We start from the raw sequence: 16275 nt of genomic DNA, 5'->3' as shown, positions 1-16275 counted from the left end.
ATGTGGTATGGCTGAAACAGAAGACACCTAACAAATGACTTCTTTTTTCATTTCAATGATTGATTGATTGATTGATTGAGTTTGAGACAGAGTCTGGCTCTGTCACCCAGGCTACAGTGCAATGGCATGATCTTGGCTAACTGCAACCTCCACCTCCCAGGTTCAAGTAATTCTCCTGCCTCACCTCCTGAGTAGCTGGGTCTACAGGTGCATGCCACCATGCCCAGTTAATTTTTGTATTTTTAGTAGAGACGGGTTTTCACCATTTTGGCCAGGACGGTTCCAATCTCTTGACCTCATGATCTGCCCACGTTGGCCTCCCAAAGTGCTGGAATTACAGGCGTGAACCACCACACCCGGCCCATTTCAATGTTTCATCTGCATTTAGACATGAAAATGAATACTAGGTGGATTAAATATTTAAGTTCTTGCCTATCATGCCCAGGTCAGTATCTAAGAATTTAATATCCAAAAATTTAAAGACTATGTACATTGGAAGGCCAAAGGAAGGTAAACATTGAAAAGCGTATAGATCTCCAGATTGGGAAAGCTGTGGTCCCTAAAGACATGATATGTTGGCCTGGTATTAGCAAACTCATTATCAGGTTGGGTAATGAATTTGTGCTAATCAAGTATTGTCATTAAAATAGTGTTCTACCTTCTTCAGCCATTTCAGCACAAGATAAGAGTTTATAATGACATATGTAATTTTACCATAAAACACAGAGAATTAATACCTTAGCAAGTGTTTTATCCTTGGTATTACCTAAAAGGTCCTAAGACATAATTGAAAATTAGCCAGAAACAACTGCACATTAAGTAAAATAGGGACCAAAATTGCAAATTTTATACAAATACACACGTGTATGTGCACACACATATATACATTGTGGAAAAGACAGAATTTAGGAACAAACTGGTTATACAAAAAGAAATTTTCTTCCACATGTAAATTTTCCTTAAACTTTCATTTGACTTAAATATGAAACTAGAGACCTGCCAAAAAGTTTTAATAAACAATACATTACAAAGATATCTTCCATTATACTTGGCTGTAATAACAAAAATAATAAAAATTGAATTGAAAAGATAAAATAACAAGCTGAATACCAAGTTCAATAAGAATAAACTGAAATAATTCACAATGATAAAGGAAATATCACAAGTTCGCATTAAAATGATGAATGCCCTAAGGTCTCCAAACACAAAATTCGAAAGCAAATATTAAAGGTGCAGAAAGTTACAAATAAGGTAATTTAATCCTCATTGTCCACATGATCATCCATCAGGTTTGAGGGGACTGAAGAACAGAAAGAGGCAAAAAACTTACTAAAAGAGAAGTAGTATTTTACAAAGCGATACTCATGGAACAAATTAAAGTGGTACAACTCAAGCTCACACACACACAAGCAAAAATTCTTGTCTGGCAAATCTTGTCTATTATTTGGGGAAAACAGGATCTTCAGGCACAAAGAGTAAATGCAACACTCCGTGAATACAGGGAAACGGACGTCTGCACTCTCAGTCACTAGGAGAGTATGGGCACATATCAGTAAGTCAATAGACGTTTAGTGGTTAGACAAATGGTGGTTCAATTAAAACCATTTCTCTCCTCATAAAAATAATGGTATTTTTCTCATAAATATAAACATATAGAAACCAGAAAATGAGTCTCACACGGAGAAGAAATACTTATTTTTTACTCAATATATACTAATGCTGCTTTGAGGAAATTAAGTAACTCTTTTCTATTTGGACACAACTAATGCAGATTCTTAAAATAACAAAAATTAGCATTTCATATTCAATTAAGTAAAGTTTAAAATACATTAATGTTAACAAAACTAACACCCAGTAAGGAAAATTGAAATATACATGCACATTGAGGTTAACAAATGCAGTAGTATAAAGTACTACAGAAAAAATTCAGAATATGTTTGAATAAGTTTTAACTTATTTAAAAAAAAAAGAAAAAGCTGCTATTAGGAACTTAGCAAAAAATTAACAACAAACAGTTTTTGGAATATGCCCTGGAATGATCAGGGTTCAGCTCAATTCCCCATACTGCCAACATCTAGAGCTATAGCAAACATAAAATATATGCTTGTAATATATGGTCCTCATCACAATAAAACCACGAATCATCTAAGGGATAGGTTTATGTTCAGTGTGGTATATGTATGCATTTTTTAAAAAGAAAGAGGGTTCAAACAGTACAGTTTATGGTGAATATTTATTTTAACCAAGTAATTTTACTATTGGATTAACTTAATATTTTATTGGTACATTAATTACTTAGGTCTATATGAATATTAAAGTCTACCTTATGAGTACTAACACATCTTATTAGAATAACCAAATAATTTTATCATACAGAATTATCAATCTACCCTATGACTATTAAAATATTAATTGAAACATAAGTTTTAAGCTGTAAGCTCCTTGCAGCTACCCACTGTACTCCTTTATTTACTGTTCCCAGGACAAAAGCCCAACATGGTGTGTAGCAAGTGGTAAGCACTCAATAATGAATAAGTCATTTATAAAGGCATAGCAGATGAGATAAATTATCCCTCTAGGCAAGGATTAGCAAACTTTTCCTATAAAGGGTCAGATAGTGATTTTTTCAACTCTGCAGGCCATAGGGTCTCTGTCCAAACTACTCAACTCTACCTGTGTAGCATGAAAGACTCTAATAAATGAATGAATGGAAATGGCTGTGTTCTAATAAAACTGAAATTTAACTTGCTTACAATTTTCATGTGTTGTAAAATTTTCATTTGATTTTTTTCAACTATTTAAAAATGTAAAACCATTCTTAGCCTGCCAAAACTACAAAAACAGTTATCAAGCCATATTTGGCCTGCGAGTTGTATTAATAGTTTACCAACCAACCCTTCTTCTAGGCCTACGATTAGATATTGTCCATAAGCAACTAAATGCTGTATATCATAAGAAATTTAATACGAGGAAAAAGGCTTAGATTGAAAAAAAAAAATCCCTCTGAACTTCATAGCTCCATCTGTAATAGAAGTAATATAAAAACCAGAATTGTCAAAGATCAGATGGCTGTAGATGTGTGGTATTATTTCTGAGGACTCTGTTCTGTTCCATTGGTCTATATGTCTGTTTTGGTACAAGTACCATGCTGTTTTGGTTACTGTAGCCTTGTAGTATAGTTTGAAGTCAGGTAGCGCGATGCCTCCAGCTTTGTTCTTTTGACTTAGGATTGTCTTGGCAATGCGAGTTCTCGTTTGGTTCCATATGAACGTTAAAGCAGTTTTTTCCAATTCTGTGAAGAAACTCATGGTAGCTTGATGGGGATGGCATTGAATCTATAAATTACCTTGGGCAGTATGGCCATTTTCATGATATTGATTCTTCCTATCCATGAGCATGGTATGTTCTTCCATTTGTTTGTATCCTCTTCTATTTCACTGAGCAGTGGTTTGTAGCTCTCCTTGAAGAGGTCCTTTACATCCCTTGTAAGTTGGATTCCTAGGTATTTTATTCTCTTTGAAGCAATTGTGAATGGAAGTTCATTTCTGATTTGGCTCTCTGCTTGTCTGTTACTGGTGTATAAGAATGCTTGTGATTTTTGTACATTAATTATGTATCCTGAGACTTTGCTGAAGTTGCTAATCAGCTTAAGGAGATTTTGGGCTGAGACAGTGGGGTTTTCTAAATATACAATCATGTCATCTGCAAACAGGGACAATTTGACTTCTTCTTTTCCTAACTGAATACCCTTGATTTCTTTCTCTTGCCTGATTGCCCTAGCCAGAACTTCCAACACTATGTTGAATAGGAGTAGTGAGAGAGGGCATCCTGTCTTGTGCCCGTTTTCAAAAGGAATGCTTCCAGTTTTTGCCCATTCAGTATGATATTAGCTGTGGGTTTGTCATAAATAGCTCTTATTATTTTGAGATACGTTCCATCAATACAAAATTTATTGAGCGTTTTTAGCATGAAGGGCTGTTGAATTTTGTCAAAGGCCTTTTCCTCATCTATTGAGACAATCATGTGGTTTTTGTCTTTGGTTCTGTTTATATGCTGGATTACATTTATTGATTTGCATATGTGGAACCGGCCTTGCAACCCAGGGATGAAGCCCACTTGATCATGGTGGATAAGATTTTTGATGTGCTGCTGGATTCGGTTTGCCAGTATTTTATTAAGGATTTTTGCATCAATGTTCATCAGGGATATTGGTCTAAAATTCTCTTTTTTTGTTGTGTCTCTGCCAGGCTTTGGTATCAGGATGATGTTGGCCTCATAAAATGAGTTCGGGAGGATTCCCTCTTTTTCTATTGATTGGAATAGTTTCAGAAGGAAAGGTACCAGCTCCTCCTTGTACCTCTGGTAGAATTCAGCTGTGAATCCATCTGGTCTTGGACTTTTTTTGGTTGGTAGGCTATTAATTATTGCCTCAATTTCAGAGCCTGCTATTGGTCTAATCAGGGATTCAACTTCTTCCTGGTTTAGTCTTGGGAGAGTGTAAGTGTCCAGGAAATTATCCATTTCTTCTAGATTTTCTAGTTTATTTGCATAGAGGTGTTTATAGTATTTTATTTCTGTGGGGTCGGTGGTGGTATCCCCTTTATCATTTTTTATTGCGTCTATTTGATTCTTCTCTCTTTTCTTCTTTATTAGTCTTGCTGGCAGGTCTATCAATTTTGTTGATCTTTCCAAAAAACCAGCTCCTGGATTCATTGATATTTGGGAGGGTTTTTTGTGTCTCTATCTCCTTCAGTTCTGCTCTGATCTTAGTTATTTCTTGCCTTCTGCTAGCTTTTGAATGTGTTTGCTGTTGCTTCTCTAATTCTTTTAATTGTGATGTTAGAGTGTCAATTTTAGATCTTTCCAGCTTTCTCTTGTGGGCATTTAGTGCTATAAATTTCCCTCTACACACTGCTTTAAATGTGTCCCAGAGATTCTTGTATGTTGTATCTTTGTTCTCATTCGTTTCAAAGAACATCTTTATTTCTACCTACATTTTGTTATGTACGCAGTAGTCATTCAGGAGCAGGTTGTTCAGTTTCCATGTAGTTGAGCGGTTTTGATTGAGTTTCTTAGTCCTGAGTTCTAGTTTGATTGCACTGTGGTCTGAAAGACAGTTTGTTATCATTTCTGTTCTTGTACATTTGCTAAGGAGTGCTTTACTTCCAATTATGTGGTCAATTTTGGAATAAGTGTGATGTGGTGCTGAGAAGAATGTATATTCTGTTGATTTGGGGTGGAGACTTCTGTAGATGTCAATTACGTCCGCTTGCTTCAGAGCTGAGTTCAATTCCTGGATATCCTTGTTAACTTTCTGTCTCGTTGATCTGTCTAATGTTGACAGTGGGGTGTTGAAGTCTCCCATTATTATTGTATGGGAGTCTAAGTCTCTTTGTACGTCTCTAAGGACTTGCTTTATGAATCTGGGTGCTCCTGTATTGGATGCACATATATTTAGGATAGTTAGCTCTTCCTGTTGAATTGATCCCTTTACCATTATGTAATGGCCTTCTTTGTCTCTTTTGATCTTGGATGGTTTAAAGTCTGTTTTATCAGAGACTAGGATTGCAACCCCTGCTTTTTTTTGTTCTCCATTTGCTTGGTAGATCTTCCTCCATCCCTTTATTTTGAGCCTATGTGTGTCTCTGCATGTGAGATGGGTCTCCTGAATACAGCAAACTGATGGATCATGACTCTTTATCCAATTTGCCAGTCTATGTCTTTTAATTGGACCATTTAGTCCATTTACATTTAAGGTTAATATTGTTATGTGTGAACTTGATCCTGTCATTGTGATATTAGCTGTCTATTTTGCTCGTTAGTTGATGCAGTTTCTTCCTAGCATCAATGGTCTTTACATTTTGGCATGTTTTTGCAATGACTGGTACCAGTTGTTCCTTTCCATATTTAGTGCTTCCTTCAGGATCTCTTGTAGGGTAGGCCTGGTGGTGACAAAATCTCTAAGCATTTGCTTGTCTGTAAAGGATTTTATTTCTCCTTTACTGATGAACCTCAGTTTGGCTGGATATGAAATTCTCGGTGGAAAATTCTTTTCTTTAAGAATGTTGAATATTGGCCCCCACTCTCTTCTGGCTTGTCGAGTTTCTGCCGAGAGATCTGCTGTTAACATGTCCAGCCATCTGATCTTTGACAAACCTGAGAAAAACAAGAAATGGGGAAAGGATTCCCTATTTAATAAATGGTGCTGGGAAAATTGGCTAGCCATAAGTAGAAAGCTGAAACTGGATCCTTTCCTTACTCCGTATATGAAAATTAATTCAAGATGGATTAGAGACTTAAATGTTAGACCTAATACCATAAAAACCCTAGAAGAAAACCTAGGTAATACCATTCACGACATAGGCATGGGCGAGGACTTCATGTCTAAAACACCAAAAGCAACGGCAACAAAAGCCAAAATTGACAATTGGGATCTAATTAAACTAAAGAGCTTCTGCACAGCAAAAGAAACTACCATCAGAGTGAACAGGCAACCTACAGAACGGGCGAAAATTTTTGCAATCTACTCATCTGACAAAGGGCTAATATCCAGAACCTACAAAGAACTCAAACAAATATACGAGAAAAAAACAAACAACCCCATCAAAAAGTGGGCAAAGGATATGAACAGACATTCCTCAAAAGAAGACATCCATACAGCCAACAGACACATGAAAAAATGCTCATCATCACTGGCCATCAGAGAAATGCAAATCAAAACCACAATGAGATACCATCTCACACCAGTTTGAATGGCAATCATTAAAAAGTCAGGAAACAACACGTGCTGGAGAGGATGTGGAGAAATAGGAACACTTTTACACTGTTGGTGGGATTGTACACTAGTTCAACCATTATGGAAAACATGTATGGCGATTCCTCAAGGATCTAGAACTAGAAATACCATATTACCCAGCCATCCCATTACTGGGTATATACCCAAAGGATTATAAATCATGCTGCTATAAAGATACATGCACACGTATGTTCATTGCGGCACTATTCACAATAGCAAAGACTTGGAATCAACCCAAATGTCCATCAGTGACAGACTGGATTAAGAAAATGTGGCACATATACACCATGGAATACTATGCAGCCATAAAAAGGGATGAGTTTGTGTCCTTTGTAGGGACATGGATGCAGCTGGAAACCATCATTCTCAGGAAACTATCGCAAGAACAGAAAACCAAACACTGCATGTTCTCAATCATAGGTGGGAACTGAACAATGAGAACACTTGGACTCGGAAGGGGAACATCACACACCGGGGCCTATTAGGGGAGGGGGGAGGGGGGAGGGGGGAGGGATTGCATTGGGAGTTATACCTGATGTAAATGACGAGTTGATGCGTGCTGACGAGTTGATGGGTGCAGCACACCAACATGGCACAAGTATACATATGTAACAAACCTGCACATTGTGGACATGTACCCTAGAACTTAAAGTATAATAATTAAAAAAAATAAAAAAATTAAAAAAACAGAATTGCTGTTAGGATTAAGTGAAATGATGCACAGTGATGAATACTTATCAAATGCTCACCTCAGAACCTGGGAAGAATCTTTAGAAACAGCAGATGTTACAGGCAGACCACCTCACATCAAAGTTTACTACAGTGAGCAAAATTTTTTTTTTTTTTTTTTTTTTTTTTTGAGACGGAGTCCCGCTCTGTTGCCCAGGCTGGAGTGCAGTGGCCAGATCTCAGCTCACTGCAAGCTCCGCCTCCCGGGTTCACGCCATTCTCCTGCCTCAGCCTCCCGAGTAGCTGGGACTACAGGCACCCACCACCTCGCTCGGCTAGTTTTTGTATTTTTTTAGTAGAGACGGGGTTTCACCATGTTAGCCAGGATGGTCTCGATCTCCTGACCTCGTGATCCGCCCGTCTCGGCCTCCCAAAGTGCTGGGATTACAGGCTTGAGCCACCGCGCCCGGCCGAGCAAAATATTAATATTCTCCAAAGAAGTTTGTGTCAATATTTGCAAAACTATTTTTTACTTTACTGACAACTGAAAGAAATTATTACAAGGCAATGAGTGTCAATAATCAACCTAATTTCAAAAGTCCAATGCAAAAGCCATTAGACTGTCATTCTCAATTACTTAATTTACTGTCTGCCAATAATTTAACTAATATAGGTTAATGAGTTTATACATTTTACACACATAAAACCTATCAGGTTATACTATGCTGACTCCTCTAAAATTCCTTAATGGGAAAGAAAACAGATCCTTTGAAAAAAATTGTAATAACATATTAATTGTTATTTCATCGACTATATCCAGAGAGACTTGGCTTCGTAGAACAAGAGGCGAGGAGTTAAGTCCGGTGAAAACATTCCCAAGTTTGCTATTACCTTTTTCATTTTAGGTCAAGTCATCATTTAGTGCCCATCCATTTACCCAGGACAGAAAACACTTGTGCAAATTATCCTGGCAAGATTTTCTGGGGCTCTGAGACATCTACTGTAAGTTTATGGACTGAGTTTATAAGGTTAGGAACTTATAAGTGCTATTTCCTCCTAGGTATCATGCATATCACTTTTGAAAATGTATTTCCAGTGACTCGCATACAGGACCTTACCTAGTATAAATAAATACAATGTATATATAGTTAATAAACTCTAAGATTTTCAATGAGCTAAAATTCTCCAACAAAACAGAGTCTAATTCTCTGATAAATAAGATAACCTTTAAAGTATCCAATCTTAAAGAATGTAATCTATTGACAACTGTCTCCCTCACTAAATGAGTGACATTAATAAGAACATTTGAGTACATTTAGTATTATATGAGATATGAATCACTTTATATGAATTATATTTCTGAATCCCCATAATAACCTTACAAGGCAAGTGTAATTATCATATTTTAAAATATACAGACCATAGTTCCCAGAGATTAAATAACTTGCGCAAGGTCACAAAACTGATAGGAACACCATGTGGGATCTGAACCTATCATGCTTTGTACTTTGCGTAGTACCCTGCTTAATTAAACTTTTGTTATTTGGGCACGACTAAGCAGAAAAATACCTTTATAATTTACAGGAACATTTATTTAGTTATTATTCTCGAGTTTTAAATACCTGAGCATCCGTTAGCTGTTAGGCAGACATGATGACCCGCATGACCGTGCTACATCCAGACTTAGAAACCTTCATGATTTTTGCAGCCTCCTGAAAATGGGCAGTGAATGCTTATCTATCCCTCCCTCCCCTTTTCCTTCTTCTTCAACTCATTATATTATCTTTATTATTATATTTATGATATAAGTTGACCCTTTTTCTTTGAAACATACAATTACAATCAACATCTCTGTGTATAAATGTTTGGTGCTGGTTATTTTTTTAGAAATGAATTCTGGAAATAAAATTACTGGGGAAATTATGAGAACATTTTCAGGTTCCTTGATATTTGATGCCAGAGCGCTTTCCAGGAAAGTTGTAAAAATATGTATTCCTATTAGTCGTATATAAGGATGAACAGTTCATCCTTTAAAAATATAAGTAATCTTAGGAGAGATAATTCATCATGGATTTCTTACTGTGAATTAATGGAACTGATTTACTTGCTCCTTAATAGCAAACAAAAATCAGTTTCATTACGGGAAAGATGATTTCCTTTGGAGGAGAAGGAAAGAGACAGTTAAGATAATTTTGGAGTGTGCATCAGGGATAGGAAGTGGTTCTTTCAGTTGAGGACTGAGTGGCTAATGGACAGTGTGAAAAGAAATGGACATGCTCAGAGGGGAAAATAGTTGTCTATCAGTAAGGTAAACGAGGTAAGAAAAATCAAAGACCATCTTTAAAGTTGGCTCTGAAAACATGAAGTATAATTTCCTATACCTTCATATTGGCATACTGATACGGATTTTCTTTGGCAAATAAGCAATGATAAAAGTTTTACTGGGTTTTAACATGTTAGCTTCTTTATTTTCCCCTATTCATTGCTGCCATTGCCTTTCTTCTCATCAGTATGCAAGATATACACTTAAAAATATTTGGGGGGGGATATTTTCCAGAGTCTTGGAAGAATTGAATATATTCAAGTTTTAATAATAAGAGTCCATAATCATTCATTAAATGGAATTGACTGGAACTTTGTAATTAAAAACTGCCTGCCAGATTAAGGGCACAGCAGGCATAGAGCAAAATGACAGATACTCCAAATAACCAAAGATACAGATCTAAAATGAGCTCTAACTTGTTCTCAGATTTGCTAAGAAGGGGAATAGTTCCATAAAGTAAACTGAAATCTAAAAGATCTGTTTGTGGATACAGGTATGAACATTGTCTTTTTCCCTGCAGAGATATAATCATGAAATAAGCAATTCCCACTTTCTTCTTCATTGTATAAAATGTCCTGTGGCAGACTGTTCCTTTTATTTACCAGGCTTCTAGAAACATTTATACTTTTCAAGCTAAAAAGGTTGTTTTTTAAATCATCAAATAACAGCCTTCAAGGAATGATTTCTTCAGCAAGAATGTCACAGGATTCAACTCTTAAAAACCTAAGTAACAGTATAAAAACTCTAAGTATATTGCCTAATATAATCTAGTATCCTTTTTCTGGTATCTAGATGGTGTATAAAGGAAAAGGAGAAATACAATTTATCCTTGTAGCAATTCTCCATTCTTTCCGAAACTTAAAGAGACATTCTAACTCGCATAATCTTCATTGTCCTATGTGTTGTAAAATAACCTTTTCTTTCAACAAGGAACGAAAGCTACAGTGTTTCAAACAAGAAAGTCATCCCTTCTGTTAATGTAAGTCGAATGTCTTTTTAGAACAGCACAGGGTTTTAAATGATGGCTTTCTTCCTAAAACCAAAGTCAGACTTCTGGCTGAAAGAGGGCACAGGGAAAACTTAGCATAACAGGCTTGAGACTGCTGTCTTTAAAATGGCCTGCTTGCAAGATTGGCCGTTGGCTGACATCAGGAAACTTGAATGGTAAATAGTTTCTACACTGATAGAAAACTTTCTTTCTTTGAGCAAGAGTCTCACTCTGTCTCCCAGGCTAAAGTACAGTGACATAATCTCGGCTCACTGCAACCTCTGTCTCCAGGGTCCAAGCGATTCTGGTGCCTCAGTCTCCTGATTAGCTGGGATCACAGGTGTGTGACACCACGCCTGGCCAATTTTTTGTATTTTTAGTAGGGTAAAGAGTAAATGTTCCGGGGTGAAATACATTTGAGAAACATTAAGGTAAAATTAGATTTTTGGCAGACTTACTTAAAAGGATACATGCACAGTGGGTTTCCAAAAGGGGCATACAGAATGTGGCAAATTTCACAAAATCATTAGATCACAGAAATCTTCTTTATATGAAGCAAAGCAGGACCAGTGCTTTTCTGTTTTAGTTCTAAAAGAAGGATCAGATACCTGCTTCATATAAACTTCAATCTGAACCTACTAATGACTGGGGATACCAGGATAAATTACCACAGACTTCGGCTTCCAGAACTTCATATGTTAACAGGGAAAAGGAGTAAAATGATAGAATTGTTTATCTCAAACTCTGCAAGACAGTATAAACAAGGGACTAACCACCACCTCCAGGTAGGGAACTGTGAAGGGATGAATTCATAAATGAAAGGGCATATAAAAATATCTGGCATATTTTAAGCACTAAAAATATTTGGTTTTTATTACTTTTTAGACTGTCATAGTTGGTTGGTTTAGGCGAAGAAAGAATCCCATGAGTCAGACAAAGGAGGGAAGAGAGAGTCACAGAGGCCCTGGGGAACACAGAGTGTAACATCAGATGAATGAGAAGAGGCAGGCAGGTGCCCCTGGAGGTCCTCCTGTGTGTCTCACTGGGAGCTCTTCAATGTAAAGGGCAAAGTCTCGCCCTTTCTAAAAGCCTTCAGTATGTTAAACAAATTCAAACAAAACAAGCTTCAAAAAACATAGATGGCAATAAAGTCAATTTGAAAGGACTATGATTGAGGCAAGCATAAGAATTAAGGTATATTCAAGAGATAGTTTCACATAATATTCCCCTGGCAGTCTCATCGTTCCCTTGGTGAGATGCTAATAAGGGTTAGACAGCCAGTCTAAGGAATATAAAGTGAAGAACCTGTCAGTTGTCAAGGGAAACTGCCTGTCTATAATTCCCTTAGCAAAGCCTTTATATCTTAGCATATGATAATTAGACTTCATGCTTAAGCCTAAAAATTTATTACACTCCAGGCTTTGTTTCATTTTGTTTATATTTTTTAAGGAAATATATCAAAAAAATGGAGTTGAGCTTTATATATTTTGTATAGTTTCCTCTGTTTGGCATAACAGTCAAACTTACTAACTTCACAATTTCTAACAGTCCAGTTTGTCATTTTCTCTAATTAATTTTTCATCTAAAAGTTGTTGGCATGTGGCTGAGAAGAACTGAAAAAGAGACGTAGTTAACAGTAGAAAATAGTAAGATTCATGAGATTAGGTGGATCAATGCAGATGTTTTTAACTGGAGATTCTGTGAAATAGAAATAGAACCAAACCTGAGGCTTGATCAAATTCAAAAGGATATCCCGAGCAATTCTGATTATGAATTACATCTACATTCATAAATTATGCACTTACAAAGATGAAGTGTTTGAAAATATTTTTAAAAAGCAATGTTACTGAGAAATAATAAAATATTAAAAAGGTCTTAAGCAAACAATTTTAGGAAGTAAAATAAAATACTACCAGCTTATATTAAAATAGTGCTTTAGAATTTCCAGAGAACTCTACCTGTATGCAATTATTAGATCATTACTAGAAGCACATGAGAAAGTCGGGGATATAACACCATGATTTAGGTTCACGTGTGGTGGTAAGATTTTCATATGTGTAAATTAACAACACAAATGTAATTTGTACTTAGTTCAAGAAAACAATCACTTTTCTACTTATAAAAGCCTAAAAACTAAAATGCACACTGCTAACAGCCAAGATTAAGTAATAGTCATTTGACATTCACACTTGAATGTACCCTCCACCCAATAACCTGCCCTCCCCACTATTTGAGAGTCAATGGGTTTAAACTGGAATGAAAATATAAGCACTTTCTGCTTACCCTCAGTAGCCCATTTATGAAAAATCAGACATTCTATTCAAATGCCAACCAGGTGACAATTTCCAATTATTTTGACTGAGAAAGTCATATTTAAACCCAAATCCCCAATTCCTTACAATGTAACTGAAACACATTTATACAGGCAATAGCCATTATGATGAAATGTAAAATGATGAGACGTTTTCTGCTACTGCATCTAACATTTATAGCATTTTCTATTTATAAAAGGGAGCATTGGTTTTTAAAGATTAGATACGCTACCCCTGCTCATCGAGAGCACTCTTCAAAAATTTGGGTATGGCCATGCAAGTATTCAATGACGATGCAAAAATACTATACAAAATATTGGCTTAATAAGATATATTCTTCAATAATTCATGCAATTTGTTTTAAAAAACCCTTATCTTTTCCCAAGAGGGAAAAAGATACAATGGAAGACAGGAGACAAAAATCTGCCTACGTTTCTTTCTCCATTCCTCCAGTTTATAGTGCTAGAATTACCAGGGGACCTGGAATTATCTTATTATCTCTGTAACAGAAAATCTGTGGTTCAGCATCGACTCACCCTTTCTGCTAGCCTCATTCACCATATATACATGGGTTCAATGTTTTCCTTAATCAAGCTTGCCTTCATAAATACAGTATAATGAATCTTTGGGCACCTTCTTGCAACATTCTTGATGCTATGTTCTTCTAAGACTTGGAAGGATTAACAAGAAGATAAAATCAGAACTTGGACCTAGAGTCCTGTTCGTGACTTATGACTAGGGTTGTTTTCATCACACCGTCTAGAACATGGCCTTGTGTTGACAGTAACACTTTCTGGAATGGCAAAATGCTCATTGATAACACAAAGAAAAACATACTAAAAATCTGCCTATACCCTTGCTAATTTCATATTACCAAATCACTCTGATACTTCAGTGTTCTATCTTGGCTCAATCCAATATCTTATAGGTAGTTTTTATTAACAGGTAATTTAATAATTTATCAGTTTATAAGGTTTTGATCTTTCATGGTCTGGTCCAACTATCACACCTTTACCCTTGCTGCCTCAAAATCAAAGGTTTAGAGGGACATACCGGAAACATAATGTAAAGTATTTGATTATGTCGTTGACTGTTATCACATTGACAGTGATAGTGGCATTCATTCCCAGGGGTGCTACATATCCAGTGCAAGGAACAACTGTCTTACCCAATAGGTCAAAGGTGTTACCTGTTGAGAAGCAGTAGCAGTGACCCAGTCCCAGTTCTAACAACACTCTCTTTATAGAAAACATGGGCATTGATCCTAAAGCTGTCTCTCACTAGCTCTACCATTTTGCTGAAGTCGCTTAGCTTTCTGGGCCTCAGTTCCCTCATCAAAAAATTGGGATAAAGAATATTGTTTAATTTCTTCTATTTTAAATTACAGTAGGCCCTTCATATCCACAGGGGATTGGCTCCAGGACCCTAGAGAACATCAAAGTCTGAGGATGCTTAAGTCCCTTAACAGGCCCTGCATATCCCAAGGTTCCCCATACACTGCTGGATGAATCATTGGATACCAAGGGTTGACTGTATTTCATATTTTTATTATATTTACATATTTTAACTCCTATCCTATAAACCTACATTTATGGCAAACCCTTGTTATTCTGTAATTTTTTAAGGCATTAGCTAAATCCTGCAAGTATTTCCTTAACCCCCTAAATATTAAGGAAACATGTTTAAAACTCCCTTTCCTAAATCCATTGAAGACCCAACAGAATACAATAATGAAAGAATATCAGGAGTTTGATAAGATAGCATAGTTTCTTCTAACATTCTCAGAAAATTAGCATGGAGATATGCATAACAGATAGACTGAAGTAGGTGATTTTAGCTTTGAATCAAAGAAGCACTGACTGACCCAGAAAAATGAAAAATAAAATATCAAGAGGAAAATCAGTAAGTGATATTCCTCATTCTGAGTTAACAGTAGTGAACCAGGCAGAGAGGAACTAAGACAAACAGGCAAAAGGGAAAGCACCAAGATGTTACAGCTACCTGAAAACGAGGACTTTATAAATTCAGGACTGTATACCAGTTGCCGGGCTCAACGCTTTGTATGAAGAAATGTTGGCTACACAATCCACTTTTTGATTTTAACAACGTTTTGGTATTTTAAATTTCTTCACTTTACTAGATTCCCAGTTTCACCTTCATTGCAAACCCAGACCAGGTCGGGAGGGGGTGTATTTGAAAATGAAGATAACCGCCTTTCAATTGTGAAAGAGCAGTGTAAAGGCTGTTTAAGTTGGAGATAATGGCTTATATGAATCGTGTGTAATGTTGCATTAACTTGTTGTAATTATCATCATTATTAAAACTACAGCCAAACACTCACCATGTGCTCTACAGGGCACATTAACTATATAAAAGACATCATCTGTGCCCTCTAGGAACTTAGCCTAAAAGTTCAAAGCAGTGAGTTCAACACTGATACATGAAGAAAGTGGATTATACTGTATCGACCTAGAACTAGGCAGTTCAAGAATTAGAAGATTCAGCTAAATCTTACTTTAAAAACGAAACCTCAACAAATATAACTTAGTTTTTAAGGTTAAAATAAAGTGAAGCAGGAAATATAAGAGAAATTCATCAAGGGGCATTAACTCAAAAATTTCCTCTATCCTTGACCCTCATTTTACTGCCTAAGATATAAAAAGGCTGGCTTCCTCTATTTTCTTATCTTGGATAGGTGTGATCAGGCTGGCACTTCTGATTGTGGCAAGCCAGCAGCATTAAAGAAGGGGGAGAGGAGTCACACCTGACCAGATCTTCAACTTGTTTTTTGAGTATGCTTGTCTCTGCCTCTCTCACTGTTTCTTCTGCTGCTGAAAATATGATTAATATCTATGCATTTGTAAAACTCTGCATTGTAAGCAAGGCTCTGACTTTTCCATCCCAACGAGGTTGAGGTATGGCGTTAATGAGAAGGGAGACTGTGGGGAATGAACGGGAACATGCCAATGTTAAAGTAATTGAGCATGAATATCAAACACTGACTTGGGAACGGTCTTCATTTGCTGAGGAAAGTCTGATCAGCTGGTGGGCAGATGGGATGTGCAGAGACCTGCATTCACCACCAGCCCCAGAATTTCCATATCATCACAGGCTATACCTTATAAGCAAAGCACCTTTGTGTTTCCATCTAGAATCATGTTTCCTTTTTTTTCTCTTCATTTTCCTA

The 16275-nt window shown here is 36.5% G+C and overlaps 1 protein-coding gene across 1 annotated transcript in view; it reads right to left on the bottom strand.

Annotated features, from left to right (window-relative positions):
- Positions 1–16275, bottom strand: part of TPK1 (thiamin pyrophosphokinase 1) — a 407155-nt gene that overhangs the window by 193456 nt on the left and 197424 nt on the right. The window lies entirely within an intron of this gene.

This window comes from Rhinopithecus roxellana, chromosome 6 (genome assembly GCF_007565055.1).
Source record: "Rhinopithecus roxellana isolate Shanxi Qingling chromosome 6, ASM756505v1, whole genome shotgun sequence".
NCBI lineage: Eukaryota > Metazoa > Chordata > Mammalia > Primates > Cercopithecidae > Rhinopithecus > Rhinopithecus roxellana.
This window is presented reverse-complemented; position numbering and strand designations above follow the sequence as displayed.